At 34.6% G+C, this 15,310-nt stretch overlaps 1 protein-coding gene across 3 annotated transcripts in view; it reads left to right on the top strand.

Annotated features, from left to right (window-relative positions):
* Positions 1–2,144: 2,144 nt before the first annotated feature.
* LOC129744800 (serine/arginine repetitive matrix protein 2-like) overlaps positions 2,145–15,310 on the top strand; it is a 44,767-nt gene continuing 31,601 nt past the window's right edge. The window contains exon 1 of one of the 3 annotated variants that reach the window (XM_055737510.1): positions 2,145–2,658. The gene's annotated coding sequence lies outside the window, so the exon portion shown is untranslated. The other 2 variants (XM_055737526.1, XM_055737517.1) reach the window with 2 other exon arrangements.

The raw sequence follows: 15,310 nt of genomic DNA, 5'->3' as shown, positions 1-15,310 counted from the left end.
AGCTGAGTTTTTCTATCTTATTCAAACATGTTCGAAAACAAGAAAAAAACGTTCATCCCTGCTTTAAATCTCAATTAAATTTAGTTCTTTAATCGACGTTTTTTTTTTAAATTTTTATTACACACGAGACACGACGTATATATTACAGGACAAGACACTTAACGTTTCAACTAACGGAAAAAGAAATTATATTTGTTTAATTTCATAACATCAGTATTGATTTCAACAGAGCAACACCTCCCTGTGTAACTGGTCTGCTCGAAACCTTGAGCAGCACTGATTGCTTCTACATCTGCATCTGACCGCACGGTGTACAATATAATATGGTGATATCTTCCCGATAGTGTCGTCATTACTATCCATCTATTGATCCTCGGTGTATGCAGCATTATCTTACACGCGCAAAACTTTTTGCCTGGCACGCTATAGGCAGATAGTAATGACGTCACTTGTTTACATTCAAACGAGTTGTTTACTCGTGTAAGTAGCCTACCTTATATATTTATACCGTGTCTGACCGTGAGTTGCGGCAAACCCGAAGCAATCGACCATGTGCTTGGTCGGCTAAAATACCGAGTCGATGGGTGGGGTTAGAGAAACAAGAGAGATCAATAGCGGGAAAGATCACATGCGGGATATACATGGTGTTTTCGATAGAAGGTCCAGCAGTTGATCGGCAGAGCTCGATTGCTCGGGTTCGCCGGTTTCATCACGTTCACCGTGGTGAAATTGGCTAACGCGCCGTTGTACTGAATCGGAGATTGCAGGTTCAAGTCCTGCCGGTGAGCCGTTGTATCTTTTTCGAAAAATTCACCTCTTTTCACCACCGAACGATTCACGATGACGTATAATTCCCTTTTTTTTTGGTGACACTGTGACCACTGACCATACTGACTGGACACTCGATTTCGTTTTCTGGATAATTTTTCCAACAGTACGCAATGTCGATTCCAGAGTGCGCATCGATCGATTTAAAGAAATGCTATCCCAGTTAGGAAATGCCATCCAACTTTAAAAATAAAACACGCAATTTCTACGATAAAATCAGGCTAAACAGGACCATTTTTTTTACAGGGCATTTTTTGTCAAATTTTTCAGGTTCGCCACCTGCCGTCGGTATTGCGAACCTGCAAAATCTGACAACAAAAAATTAGACAGAAAATGGTTGAATTTTTGTTCTAAGTGTCATGTCAGTTTGGTCAGTGCTTTTACTGTAACTATAGGTGTGGGGAGCGCGTGAAGTCGGGTGATGTCCGTTATCTTACAAACACTCAGAGAAATCTTGGTGTTTGAACACCATTTTTATTTGATACAATGTATTATGAGTTTGATTCTAAGGAACAATTTTTGAAACTAAGGAACTAATAAAATACTTTAAATCAAAGAGTTCCTTGAAATAAAGGAAAACAGATTAGAAACAATGGATTTTTTATTTGTCCCAGAATCAAAGAAATTTTCCTTTGTTTGGCGACTACAAAAAGTAAAATTCCTTTGTCCTCAAAAACTTTTTCGCTGCGTGAACAAGCAGTGTGCTAAAATAAAACGGCAAGCTAATGTCTCAACTGTGTTATGGATTAAAAATTCTTTTAAATTGAAAAAAACTATAGTTTTCATGACGAAGAGTAAAGACTTTTACAGAAGCGACAGAAGCGAGGATAGACAATTAATTGTATGTTCGAAGCATATCTTTTCCTAAAAGCTATTGATTTTCATCTAGGTTCCTAATTCTTTTTATTTTCATATTTCCGTATCTATTTCCTGTTCTCTTTAAAAAGCGATGATCTTTAAGTAAACAATTATAAACATAAAAAACTATAGGTTTGCTCCTTAAAGCCTCAAAGTATGCGAACCGTTTCAACGAAAGAAATTACAAAAAAAACAAGGCTGTTGTTCGTAAATTGTAAACATCTGTAAGCAAAAGCATTTAAACGTGATTTGGGATTTGATATCTACCAAACAATCGGTCGACTGATGCATTAAAAAAATCAGAAAGGATAAAAAAACACCCACCATGCACGCCCATCACCTATTGACCCATGCAGCAAAATAAAGCATGTTGAACTGTCAACATAAAAATCAAAACAATCCAAGATCCCTGGATGCGACCCTGCGCCTATTTGGTTTCGCGAGTGCGAACTGGCGTTTATGCGGTTTTCATGCCATCGTGCCATGCTCCGGCAGTCAGTCCGAGCAAGAACTGTCATTAGATAACTTTTATACATGTGATTCGCCGTCGCGGTTTCGGTCGGGTGCAAGATTATCCATAAAGTAAAAATAACGGGAGCGCGCCGCTGAAATACTCCATAGTTAAAGTGAATTTACGAAAATCTAGTGAATAGTAAATCTGTGCAGTGTTGGTTCACAAGATTGGCAAGAAAAGACCAATATCCAACAGGAGAAAAGCAGCCCTAAGTTGAAAAAAAATTCACGTGAAAACCCAGACTACTCGGATCGGGCTGGTTTTTTTTGTTCGAGGAAGTCGAAAAATGTGGAAACTTGTTTGATTTTCGAAAGTTGCTTGGACAGCTGAAGAAACAATATCCAATTAAATTAACTACGGAAATACATTGGAATGTGTATTTAAAGGATGGTTATCCTCGAGAGGTTGTCCAGCATTAAAAGAATGGGAAAACCCCAGGATTAAAATTCCAGTGAATGGTAGGTGTATTGTGCAAAGCTACAAAAAATATGTTAAGTAAAAAACGTGGTGTGGTGATTTGTGGAAAATTTTGGCTTCTAGAGGTTTGAAAAGTGCATTTTTCCGTTGCTACAATACTTCTCGACCGGTATTACACAATCTGCGCAAATTTTCACTTTGATTATGGATACAGTCAACTGTTGAATATAAATTTACTATACATCAAGTTACAACGTGGGTGTTTCAGAACCAGGCGCTGCTGCGGTGAGGAATAATAACATCTAAATTTAAAAGTAGGTACTAAGCAATCCGGCTTTTATTAAAAGCCATCGGCAATTTGAATAAGTTCAATTGGGGTAACTCCTGGTGGTGAACTAAAAAATTCTCTGCCATTCGTATCATCGAGGGAGGGATTTTTCCAAACAAAAATAGCCCTAACAAAATATTATGAACGACATAACCTAGCAAGACCAACAAGACGTGCTTCATATGTTCGATGCTGGCTGGCTGGCTGACTGGTTTTGATTCATTATTTTTCCATTCCACATCACAAACGAGTGATTGAACCAATACGTATAGAGAACCTTAAAAGTGGAAGAAGCATGGCAAGGTGTGACTGTAACTACCTACCTAGCTGAAGGTATATTTCGGTTGCTTTTGTTCGACTTTCGTTGCCTAAATTTTATTCTTGGAGAGAACTGAAGAAAACTTTCGAAAGGATAAAAAAATAGCATCCTACGAGAAAGCATGAGCAATGAGCATGTATCCTATGATTGAGGCTGAAACACCTTTTTTGTCGTTTCTACCTGGTTTACAGAATCTGAAAGGGAACAGGCAAACTTCCACATGTGATACAGATCAACGCATTTCACATGTTTCAATTCCTAATCTTATGTGTAATTTGCCCCAACATTTTTCTTATGATAGTGATTATAAATCAAAACAGTGTTCAATTTTGCAATGCATATATTCACACTTGCTAATAGATTGTTGAATCCGTTTCAGATTTGGAAGTTGCATAATTTACAATTCTATATTCTTACTGAAGTTCGTTTAGATTTGTCTCTAAAATGTAAAATATTTTATTCGGAAATATGGATGTTTAATGTTAAAACTGAAATAGGCAAATCATACATAGATTATCAGATTTTTTTTCAGTTCTCTAATAGCTTTTCTTTTTGGGATCAATCGATGGAAATCATTTGATAATTTTTTTAATTTCATTTGAAGAACAACTTGCTCGTTAAAGGATAGTAATTTAGTCTTGTAATTTCCCTTTGATTTCTTGAGGTTCTAGATTTTAGAGAAGATAAAATGCCTTAATAAATTATACATATGATTTAAATAAAAATAAAGGAGGAAATTTCAAATAAAAAAATGTAGATTAATACCTGAAGTTATTTTTGCATTAGTATTTATAAACATAAACTCCTCAAGTTAAAAAAAAGTTCTCAATAAAGTTTCAAAAATTATCTATTACTTTTTTGAGACCGCTCCCTGGACGCCTATGAAAAACTTCCAATGCTCACTCCTGGCTAAAATCGCTATATCTCTCCTTATAAGATCTGGAAAGAATTCATAGACTTAGAATCCTTGTAACGTAACTCATAACTTATTTTTACGTTATTCAAATTTAAGAAACGAATTAGAGGAAAACTGCTTAAGCTGTAGATCAGCTACACACCAAAAAATTTCTAAAATTACTCGAGACAGAAACGCTTGAAGACCTAATTATGTTTCGACCTAATTGGGAATTGATTTAATTTCACATCATTTTCAATCTAAACTTATCAAACACCCAAGCTTATGGGCCATAATTTTTGAAAGACTTAACTGTATCATGATCTAATTCATTAAAGATGTAATTTTCAATCACATTGAATATAAACTTATAAAAGGGACCTAAATTTAAATTTAAGAAGATGTAAAATTATGTGCGAAGTTACAATTTGCCAAACCTGCGAAGAAACAGAAACAAAACAAATGAAAGCAAGTGCATTCCGTGCATTTCGGTGCGTATTGTCACGGGAAATTTAAGCCAGAAAGTGTTCTTTCGAGTGAAAAAGGCGATTCCCTCTTGCGATCTTAATAACGTGGATAACAGCTGTAGGTAGTAAGGTAAATATATTGTGGTTAAAGTTTGACTTCATAGTTTCACATCAATTGACATCAGATTCCCTCTTTTGTAGCAGCTGCAACCCAGCAGAAAATTTCACCTTGCCACAGTTCCTTTCTAGAAAGTTTACCAAAAGAAGCGTACCAAGAATGATCATGATGATAAGGTTACTCCATCCTGCCCGGTCGCTGTTGAAACACAGTTTGGAACACAGTTTAACGGTAAACAACGCAAGATCAGTTTAGTTAAATTCTGATTCAGTTTGCAACTTCTTTCGATAATATGCAGTTAAATATGCGAGCAAGAACATTTGAAAATATTTTTTAAAGTGTAGATCTCACCAATTATAAAAAAAAATCCAAAATGTAGTGCCCTCGGAATACTGATGCAAATTTTTGGAAACTACTGCTTCTTCCGAAAAAAGTAACATCGAGCAAAGTAAATTCAGATGAAGTGAAAATTTGTTAACAAAAATTATTTTTTTTCAACAACATTCATTGCGTCAAACAAACTTTCGGAAAAGGATACTCCAGGAAAAAAAATGCACAGCCGGTTCAACCAATATAATTTGACGCCCTTAGAAATGAGCTTTCAATGGAAATTGGTTATGCGTCTCCGAATCTCATCGACTCCATTTAGCTGCACAGGTAAGACTGATAATTATTCCGATTATTGAGCAATTGGAAATAAATCACAATCTCTAAGTCAATTATTCCATCATTTTTTTCCACGTCTGTAGAGGGTCAGTCATAACTCAGAACATGTTGTTGTTTTCGTTTTTCCGGGATTTTCATCCTCGCGGAAGATTTATCCCTTATAACCCAGAACATAAAATTAAATTCGACTAAAGAAATTGGCTCTTGAATATTTTTCTAAAACTATCGTAGATTATTTATGCCCAGAAGACCCGACAGGACTTCTTCTTTAATAAAATTAGTTTGTTTCATACTATTGCTTTTCTTCGAATTTTTTTTATGTAACCAGTATGCATCAATATCATGAAAAATTTAAAATGTAACGTGTTATGAGATAGCAAACTTTATAATTTTGAGATAATTTGTTGAGATTATCAAGGCATTTAGGAAACCGTGTTCTAGACATATCTGTAGCTACATACATAAGTGGAATTACTTTTTCTCATAAAAAAAAACATTAGAATAATTTTTGTGAATGAAAGTCAAACTTTAAGGTTTTTTAAACGATTGTTCCTTAATGATTGGTTAAATTATGGTTAGTATTTTTTTCTACCATGTTAATACGACCTTCAAATTTCTTAGCAAAACAACAAGTTTTCGTCAATTTCGGCATCCGTTCAAAAATTATAATTTCAATAATAATCACAATTTTGTTCTGTATAAGAGCATAATTAACAGAACATCTTCTAGAAAGCCTAAATCTAAACTGCAACACTTTTAAAGTGCTCTTGCGTTGTTAGAAATCCATCTCATACTTCTAGAACTTCGGGATGTCCTCCGACCTGTTCCTGGATGAAGCCCTGAATCTCGGCCCGGTGCCCATCATTCCTGATTTCTACGATTCCTGATCCTTTTCTCAATCTCAGAGGTTTCTTATTTTGTTTCTTCACGACAAACTTCAAGCTGTTTGTTTGTTCCTGTGGGGCGGGTCCAGCGCCAGCCTATTCTCGAAATTTGCTGCTTTATGTCCGAGTCCAGTGTATCCGACTTGAATGAAATCTCTAACTGGATCAAAATCGGATGAAAATAATGACATTTTCACTTAACTTTTCTTCCAAGGCGAACCTGCGTTTTTGATTTTTGTTTACGTTTGATAATCGGACCATTTCGCCTTCAGTATCACAACAAATTATCAGGACCTATAACCAAAAGGCTGATGTTATAGCAGGGGTGTCAGGTGTCCTGATTTTTCAGGATTTGTCCTGATTTTTGAGAGGGCGTCCTGATTTTTTAAAAACGCTTGAATTGTCCTGATTTTTGAAAAATGACCTTTAAAATGTCCTGATTTGTCCTGATTTTTGAAAAATATCTAAACTTTAACTAATTTTTTTGTTAAATGGTGAAAAAATCAAACCAATCTTCTATAAAATAGTTAAACTAATTTAACCGATGATAATCTTTGGTTCAAATGATATTTGAATAGTGTTTTTCGATGTTAACTTCAGGACATAGAAGGTTCTTCTCACTGTAGTTGCATAACTTTAGGCGTTTTCAGCACCTGTATTTCGCCTTTAGTTATGCAATACAAGCAGAGCTGCATGTTATTTACATCAATTTAGTGGTGTCCTGATAAATCCTGATTTTTATCATTGTGGTGTCCTGATTTTTATCAAAACCACCTGGCACCCCTGTGTTATAGTGAGAGCGATGCGATGCTAACTGGCGAACGCGGTCAATGCGAACTCGAGCGGCGGAACAAATTGACATCTCCTTCGCCGCGTTGAGTATGTCAGGTTTAAGCGATTCACATACATTTTCATCAAATGTGGTTCACCGCATTGAATCGCATTCACCGCATCGCATCGCATCGTATTCACTATGTCATCGGCCTATGTCATCGGCATGTCAGGTTCAAGCGATTCACATACATTTTCATCAAATGTGGTTTATCGCATTCAACGATTCGCATTGCATCGCATTCATAATGTCATCGGCCTAAAACAGTAAAAATTGGATCTTGAAGGTTCAAAAAGGGAAAGAAAAAATACTGTTTTGAAATTTTTTTGATACCTTATTTTTTCAGGAACTTCGATTTATTCATTTCTATTAATTGACCGATATTTCAAATTAAGTTGATTCTTATTTCTGCAATTTCAAATTTACCTTTTTATCGATAAGCCCTGTTAATTTGTTGTTGTATTCGAAAACGATGAGATGGGCCAATGTTGTCGCAAAAAAAAAAAACGTAAACATAAACATTGATAAAATTCATTTAAATATTGTTATTATATTTTTTTAAAGTACTGCATCAGTGAGGATTAGTCTATTTTCAAATTAAAAGTGAATTTATTTTTTATTTAAACTAGGTATTTTAACTATTTGATAGTGAATGCGTGGATGAATTGTTGTCGGAAAATGGGAACCGTTCCAAGATTGTACGGAAGCAACAGAGATTATCAAAGAAGCGGGGGTTACAAGAAGCAACATCAACCGGCTGAAGGATGCAAGTTAATAGAAACAGGTCAATTAAAAGGATTGAGAAGCACAGGTGAGCCCGAGACGCCTAACCTCGTTCGAGGAACCCGGACACAGTCCCGACGATTCTCTGCGGCTCGGCGCTATTAATATTTCGTTGTTGCATCAAAAAAAGCCGTAGCCGAGCAAAACATGGTTCTGGTAAAATACTTATAGGGCATATTAGATGGAGGTCCTATCTGGTTCATCTTAGAAGAATAATGACCATATAGCCTCAAGCAGGCATAAGTTAACTTGTTTTGTATTGCAAACATACAATATCGTTAAATTATATTTTTGATTCAAGAATGATGATCAGATATAGTGCAGAGCATGTTGAAAATTGGCAGCAGTAGATATAGTTTAATCAATTATAACGTTTTTCAGAAGTGGCTGTACTTACTTCGCAAATTTGTTGAATGATAGGTGTAACAATTCTAGTTTTTTAGTTTTATCATGCCATAGATGGGTCCCGTACGTGTATCTCAACAACAGTTATTTGGGACATTTACCAATAACTTTATTTCACTGTGACAAGAAAAAAAATAAACTTGAAAATCTTGCACTTGGCAATCCATCTCAGATGTTTGATTATTGATTTTATTTCTTATCCGGAAACTATCTCCACAAAGACTGTTAACACTAACAGTAAGCCTAACTGATCTTGAATAAACATCAGCAAAAAAAATAACTAAAATGAATCAAATTGGAGTACTTTCTTAACGTTAGACGTAGGGTACACAATTTTGATTGTAAACGACTCGCAGATTCCCCATTGGGGATACTCGAGATATGATGTCTCCGAAAGCTCCTATGACTAAAAATATAAACGAATCAAAGCAATCGATTTTTTTTTTTTAATTCAACAACGTTATAAGCTAAGTTCAGATACCGGTATTTCGATACCAACTTTTGGCAACTTAATATTTTTATCAGTGAGCATTTTCAATCTAAAACGCTCACTGAAGAAGATAGTTGCTATCGAAATGCTGATATCTGAACTTTTCTTATACTGTGGTTAAATTAAAAGGATTTTTTCAATTGCTTTGATTCAGTAGAACTATTCACATAGTAGTATGTACGATGCAATATTATATCATAAATGATCTAAATTTATGTCAAAAACGATGCTACGCTTTTGTGCGTCCTACTTGACGTAAATTTACATAATTGATGATGTAATATTATGTCGAATGTGCTATTCAATTATAGCCGGAAATTTTATGTCTTCAAGCGTTTCTGTACTTTCCAGTGTAATTTTATGTCAAAAGTGATGCTTCTTTTTTGTGCATCGTTTTTGACATAAATTTACACCAAAAAATTAATAGTGTGTATCTACAGCTTCTAACTTAAAAAAACACTGATTCGTTTTGGTTCAGTTTTGCAACGGTGCGTCACCAGTAGTGCTCTTTTGCACTTTTAGCTGTTTTTTGTTCGTTAATGCGATCAGTTTTGCACCGGTAATGAACCAAGCGGGGTAGCAACCTCTGAAAACATTCATACCATATTCGTTTTCGCCACTGGATAGTGTTGCGCTGTCCCGGCTAAAAACGAGCATAAATCGGTGTGCGTTAAATCGATAGTGCCAACTGTAAGCGGTTGTATACTGTTTACCGAATTCCCATTTACCGGACTGTACTATTTACCGCACTATTCCCAGATCCCTGCAACGTTACACGATTTGTCTATGTATCGTGTGACCAACATCTTTTAAATATGTGCTCGTGAATCTCGTTGTTAAGCTTTTTTTCCTCAGATTTAAGTTTTTTTTGCCTTGAGAGCATAGGAGATGAAAGCTCAAATCTGAAGAAAAAAGCTTAAATCTGTTAAAAAAGGGGAAATCTGAGAGATGTGCTCCATACGGTTTGTATAGCATTGCCGGGAAGTGCTATTGCATTTACCAGAAAACCACTCACCGAACTACATATACCATTTACACTTCCCGGCAATGCTACACAAACCGTATGGAGCACATCTCTCAGATTTCCCCTTTTTTGATAGATTTAAGCTTTTTTCTTCAGATTTGAGCTTTCATCTCCTATGCTCTCAAGGCAAAAAAAGCTTAAATCTGAGGAAAAAAAGCTTAAAAACGAGATTCACGAGCACATATTTAAAAGATGTTGGTCACACGATACATAGACAAATCGTGTAACGTTGCAGGGATCTGACCATTTACCGGAACTACCATTTACCGGAGAATCTTTGATAATATGTATAGATTTGGGTTGTACTCCAATTCCTCAGAATAAAGAATAACCAGAATTTCAATCGCCAGCAAGAACAATTTCCCAGTTTTTTTTCCCAAGACGAACCATTGCCCAGAAATTTTTTCGCAAGTGTGAAAAAATTTCCCAGAATATTTTTTTTCGCCAGAAGGATCCTTCCATAGAAAATTGAATATATTTGTCCAAACTGGAATTCGAAAAAATGGATTGTTTCCAAATATAGGAATTTTAAAAATATTATTCTTCACAAGGCCTCTGAGGCTCCCGAATCTGAGGTGGCAGCCGATACGCCATCGGTAGCGACGGCTCTATTACATTGTCTACAAGTCTGCGTGAAAGCTAAGGAAGATGCCTCAGATCCCCCACCCTCCCCCCATATTATATTTCATAGTGTTCCGTCTCACGACATAACATGATGAACAATATTCCTATACAATTCGCTAGGTCCATGGCAACCTTTCTCCAACTTGTCGGGCACCCCACATACGCCAGATTACGCTCCACTTGGTCTAACCACCTCGTTCGCTACGCTCTTGCTTATCTCGTTCTTACCTGATCGGCAGCAAACACCTCACACTTAGAAAAATCCACGTAGATTTACATGAAATAGCATGGGTAGAAGGGAATCGGGTATTTACCTGTGATAAAACTGTTTACTTCATGTAAACTTCCTTCACATAAGCAGTGTTATCACACTAAAACTCGATGTCTTTTACCCATGCTATTTCATGTAAATTTCAGTTCTGGATACAATATTATTGTTTATAGTAGATTTACTTGTACAGCACCATTTGAGAAATGTCGGTGGGCAATAGTTGTTTTGTTTTGAATGGAGAATACTGATATTTTTAATCAAAATCCTTTATTAAATATGAAATGCACTGATAGATTTAACGTAAACACAAAATACACTGTCACGGGTCTTAATTTTGTCGCTCCAGGATCCTTTGTTTTGAAAACCAGCTCTAAATCGATATCGTTTCCGCGATCATGAAATTTCTTTGCATCCATGCTAACTGCTACCATCGAACTCTTCAACATCAAGATGGGAACGGAAACCAACTCCTGGCCAAATTTATTGTCAGCTATGGGACCAATGCAGCCGGCAGCAATCGGGGCACCATATAGCCAGAACCAACTACGTCTCGCCGAAATCCGATATCATTTCCACTTTTTTCAGGCGTCAAAGTGATACCTTCTTCGAGCTCGATCGTCCTCGTAAAGTGAAGTTGAGTACCTTAGTTCAATTTTAAAGACGGTCTAAAAGTGAAAAAAAATTATTAGGAAACACGATCGTTTTTATGACAAATTTGTTATCTTACCGGAGTTCAAATATCGTCATTGGTGTGTTGTGATTTGGCGGTCAGTTCTATAGCCAGTAAATCGTTCACAGTTTATTGCATCTATGAAATAAAGTTCAATTAAAAATTGATTACTCATAATTCACAATTTTGAATTTTGCGGATTTAAGCGGCAGTATAAAAAAACAAATGCTAAAACTGGAAATTAACTTCCGAAGGCAAAAGCTCGACAGAAAAAAAAATTCTACGAAAATATACAAAATAATTTTAATTCAAAATGTAACATCTTAATTGTGGTTCTCTTTGAATCTTATTACCATTCTATGCTAAAGATGAGAAATTCGATTGATCTAGATCGACTGCAAAACGCTAATTGATCACTCACCTTCTCGAAAAGCATCATTCAATCAAGGTATATATAACATAGTTCTTCCTCTTTTTCAGCTGTATGTAAAAAATGTTATAGCGATTCCCGTTCGGATCTAAAAATAATAAACAAAAGGTTCATAAAGGTTTAAAATTGCTTTAAAGACGTTTTTAGTTATCACAAATAAATAATTGCAAATTTTTTGAATCATATGATGAACAATTTTGAATGATAAGTTATTGGTCGTCCTTAACGAGCCTATAGTAAACTATAGTCTCTTTAGTCGTCCTTTTCTGAATAAAAAAAGTTACTCTAATTTTTTTAATATAAAATTTGAGGTACCTTGGAGCTCACTTCTAACTAACATACGATCCTTAAACTTCCAAAATTACAGAAGCATGAAACAGCCATACAAATTTTTCCATTTTTTTTCAGTAGGTAATGTTGATTAAAACAATTAAATTTAAAAATGTATTGATAGTTACAATGCCAAAAACTTACCTGGTCAATGTTTCAATCAATGCAGCATAATTTTGATTGGTATGCTAATTCACGATCATGATTAATGTGTTGTCTCTATATATTTAAATCCTTTCAATGCAATGACCATGCTTAATGTTGTCAAACCGCGTACAAACCTGATAATAAAAAAAAGTGATATTCAGATTTTGATGCCTTTACATTTGTTCTTAGTACGTGGATGCACAGAAAAATACATTATATAGGTATTTATATAAGCTTCAATTCAACATATTATCATCGATCATCATACTTCCAAGAATAATTTTACCTCAATACTTCCAAGAATGATTTTGAAAATAATTTGCACTTCAAGATCTCAAGAATTTGTAGTCTTTAAAACTTCCACTTGACAAAGAAAACCACTTCAAATTTGTACATAGATAACCATTTTAAAATATGAGTACAGCTGAGTTCATTAGAAAACTTTGTACAAAAACTGGAAAATACTGGATCTGTTAACTTTATTTACAGAATAATCACTTGCAAAGGATTACTTTTTCAAAAATTCTTAATAATAATTATCTTATGAAAAATTATTAATTTTCTCAAAAGGGTGTAAGTTAAAATATTTTGCTAAATTATAATTTTTTTTTTAAAAGACGTCAGTTGAGCAAAAATTTCTAAAATAGTTTCTGTTTTGAATTACGGTATAATACAATACAAATGTAAAACATGTCTTGCATTTAAAAAATCTCAAATCATCCAATATTTACAAAAGCTTTGTTCTATTTTTTCAGATATTCGTGTAACGCCACATGAACAGTGCAATAAATTATAATCGCTCCCGATGGCATCCCTGAACGAACTTTCTTTAAAAGCCTTTTGGGTTTGTGACATTTTACTTCCTGGTGGGTTTATCATGATTTTGCTTTGCAGTTGATTTTGATACCAAATTCTCAAACGCGATTACCAAAATTAATACATTATTTCCAGATTATCTCCTGTTTTCGCTTTGCTATCGAGATCATCATACCATCAATTACATCGTATTATTGTGTCATCGGCTGGTATATTTTGTGTAATTTTAGTGTGCTGTTTAGATACTGCTAAATTCAATTACATTTATTCCAGAAACTATTTTTTTTACCGATAACACCAGCTGGAAAGCTAAGCGGATTTGAAATCTCGATGACGTTCTACAACGACGGTAATGGCATTCCGGTGGCCAATAACATTGCTCCCCAGGGCAGAAGAAGAGAAAGATCTAGAGAACCAAAAAACGTCGTAAAGCACTACACACAATAGTACTAAGCTGTATATCGTGTTGAAAAAAACTTTGCTAAGAAGCAAGAATTTTATAGGAAAATAAGTCGTACACCCTTTTCCTATTTATAAGCCCAATTTATGGTGAAACTCTTATTGCATGACAAACTTAACATGATATACCGCTTAGTTCTATTCACTACAAAGTGATTATCGAAACAGTACAAAACTCAACTGACTTCAATTTTAATCTTAACCCTAGAATCCAAGATTATGGTTTAGTCTTCTTTTATTATCTTGAGTTTTTCTCAATAGGAACAAATCGATACTTAATGGGCTAAGCAATTTTTCATCAGTGAAAGAAATAACATGTAAAAGCTGGAAATATATGAAAATATTTTTGATAAATTTCTTTTAAGCTATTTCTCAAGATCGACATTCTCACTATCGCAAAACTTCAATCAGTGGATTGGGTAGATGAATTTAAAAAAAAAAGTTGTTCAACAATCACAACCTCAGAAATAGATTTTGATATGAACCATGATTTGGTTTGCTATGATATGATAAGGTACAGAATTGAAAAAAGTTAGATTATGAAGATATTAAATACTCTTTATTTTATAAGGGTAAGTGCTCCTCCTATTTCCATTTAGTGGTATGAATAAGGTTTAGCAATTGCTTCGGTAGCTTTTACTTTGCTCGAAATCAATCAAAGCAAAAGTCCAAAGCATTTGCTTAGTTTGGTATGAATAAACATTTGCTTAGCGGATGTGTACTAAAATCTTAGAACATAGCTTTTGCTTCGAAAAATAGAGCTATCCAACCAGCAGAATCTGAAGTTTTCTAAAGTAGAATGAAAGAAGACGATCAGAAAATTGAAAAGAACGGCTAAAGAAGCCTTGAAGTCGACGAATCGGGTGTTGGGTGTAAGAATGACCGGATTTTTTTGGTAAATTTGTGCTCGTATGTTGATGTTTAAAGAAAAATGAATACATATTCGAATATTGTCAAACAAAAAATGGCCTAACTTTAATATTTATCATAAGTTCTCCCCCACCCCCACCCCATTGTATAAAAAATAGGCAATAGGCGCGCATTCTAATTTAGATATTTTTTCTTAAATCTTAGAGTTATATAAAAATGAGAGATCTGTATAATGTTTTAAATTATTACAATTTATTTCTTACTTTGAGCCAATTGGGACTTCATCCACTATAGCCGGATTTTTTTTTTAATTTGATATATTTACTAATTGATTTGTTTAATTTCATCTTAGACGATTGATTTTATACAACGACAAGAATTTGAAAAAAGTTGGGTTATCACTTCGACTTTTCTTTATCCATGTTGAAAATGCCTTTTTGAATTGTTTTGAAGTGAAATATTGCTAATTTGATAAATTCATAACGTTATTAAAGAATTTTTTATTGAAAAAGTCTGCTACCGAGCATGCTTAGAAAATAGAGCAATTGCTTGGAGATTTGCCGAGCAATTGCTTTAGATTCGAGCTTTATTCATACCAAACTAGCTTGTTCTAAAAGTAAAAGCTCCTGACTGAGAAAACAGCTGTCAAAAAAACTTTATTCATAACAACCGAAGCAATTGCTTTAAGCGACTGCTCGACTGCTCGATTTAGTTTAGCAAAAGCAATTACTAGGTTTTTTTCATACCACCCATTGTTTCTTCTTCTTTGTATGCATTTATATTGCACTTATCACAACTAGTCAAAGTATTATGTAATAATTTTGTTTGTGACTAATCCTTAAAACCAGTTCAACGTTTTACTAGG

This window comes from Uranotaenia lowii, chromosome 1, assembly GCF_029784155.1.
Source record: "Uranotaenia lowii strain MFRU-FL chromosome 1, ASM2978415v1, whole genome shotgun sequence".
In the NCBI taxonomy this organism is placed as follows: Eukaryota; Metazoa; Arthropoda; class Insecta; order Diptera; family Culicidae; genus Uranotaenia; species Uranotaenia lowii.
Note: the sequence above shows the minus strand (reverse complement) of the source record. Positions and strands in the feature narration are given on the sequence as shown.